Source organism: Tamandua tetradactyla, chromosome 3 (genome assembly GCF_023851605.1).
Source record: "Tamandua tetradactyla isolate mTamTet1 chromosome 3, mTamTet1.pri, whole genome shotgun sequence".
NCBI lineage: Eukaryota > Metazoa > Chordata > Mammalia > Pilosa > Myrmecophagidae > Tamandua > Tamandua tetradactyla.
Window position 1 is genome coordinate 161,660,459 of NC_135329.1, and position 1,842 is coordinate 161,662,300.

The 1,842-nt window shown below is 33.6% G+C and overlaps 1 non-coding gene across 1 annotated transcript; it reads left to right on the top strand.

Moving 5' to 3' along the window:
• The first annotated feature begins 1,304 nt into the window (after positions 1–1,304).
• Positions 1,305–1,411, top strand: LOC143678379 (U6 spliceosomal RNA). The gene has a single exon (XR_013173191.1). It is a non-coding gene; the product is annotated as a U6 spliceosomal RNA (small nuclear RNA).
• Positions 1,412–1,842: the final 431 nt, after the last annotated feature.

Genomic DNA, 1,842 nt, shown 5'->3' on the forward strand with positions numbered 1-1,842 from the left:
TTTTGGTGCTCTTGGTGTTGGAGCAAACAATCTGACTTCTTGTTGTAGTTCTCATGCTCATTTCCTTGCTTTATGTTAACTAACTGGCTTTTTTCATCACAGAACAATGAATACAAGACAAAAATGGATTTAGGTAATACCTAAATACTTCCTGGACTATGATAAGCACTATAAATAATATATTGTTACTTATTGCTATCTAACTGCATCGTCAGGCCAAATGAATCCTCCAATCTGAAGTTATCTGTAGAGCTCGTCTGTCACCATTCTCTAAATAACTAACACACAACAATAGTATTTCTTCTCTTCTTTCAACTGTACGGTAAGCTCAAGTTTTCTCTCTCATCTATATTATTTGCTTCTTCCACACTGAGATAATACATATCAAATATTTGCTTAATTTAATTTAAAGAGCACTCCTAGTTTTAGTTACAAATATTGGGGCATACTGTTCTCAAAAGGTATGCTTAAAGGCTGGTTCAACCCAAGAAAATCCAATAATGTAATACACTACACCAACAAATCAAAGTGGAAAATCCACATGGTCATCTTATTTGATGCAGAAAAGGCATTTGACAAAATTCAGCATCATTTCCTTGATGAAAACTCTTCAAAGGAAATGAACAGAAAGAAACTTCTTCAAATGATAAAGAAGAATATATGAAAAGCCCATAGCTAACATCATACTCACTGGGAAAAGATTTAAAACTTTTCTTCTAAGATCTGGAACAAGTCAAGGATGCCCACTATCACCATTATTATTCAACATTGTGCTGGAAGTTCTTGCTAGAGCAATTAGGCAAGAAAACAAACAAAAGACATCCAAACTGGATAGGAAGAAGTAAAAACTTCACTGCTTGCAGGTGGTATGATCTTATATGTAGAAAATCTGGAAAAAATTTTCAGCAAAGCTACTAGAGCTAATAAGTTCAGCAAACTAGCTGGATACAAGTTCAACATACAAAAATCTATAGTGTTTATATACACTAGTAATGAGCAATCTGAAAAAGAAATCAAGAAAAAAGTTTCATTTACAATAGCAACCAAGAGAATAAAATATCTAGGAATAAATTTAACCAAGGATATAAAGACCTATACATAGATACCTACAAAACCTTGTTAAAGAAATCAAGGAAGACCTAAATAAGTGGAAGGATATACAGGGTTCATGGATTGGAAGACTAAATGTAGTTAAGATTCAATTCTACCCAAGATGATTTATAGAGTCAACACAATACCAATCAAAATCCCAACAATTTAAGAATAGCAAACAAACCCCAAAGCAAATTTAAAAATATCCCAACGTGCTCTCTTCGGCAGCACATATACTAAAATTGGAACGATACAGAGAAGATTAGCATGGCCCCTGCTCAAGGATGACATGCAAATTCGTGAAGCATTCCATATTTAAAAAAAAAAAATCCCAACAATTTATTTTGCAGAGAGAGAAAAATCAATAATCAAACTTACTTGGAAGGGTAGGGTATCCTGAATAGCTAAAAACTTCTTCAGAAAGAAAAATGAAGTTGGAGGACTGACACTACCTGACTTGAAAGACTATAACAAAGTTATAGTGGTCAAAATAGCATAGTACTGGCATAAAGATAGATATACTGACCAATGGAATATAATTGAATGTTCAGAAATAGACCCTTTCATCTACAGGTAATTGGTTTTTGATAAGACTGCCAAGTTCACTCAACTGGAAGAGAACAGCCTTTTCAAAAATGGTGCTTAGAGAACTGGATATCCATATCCCAAAGAATGAAGGAGGATCCCTAACTCACACTTTATGCAAAGATTAACTCCAAATGAATCAAAGACCTAAACATTAGAACTAAA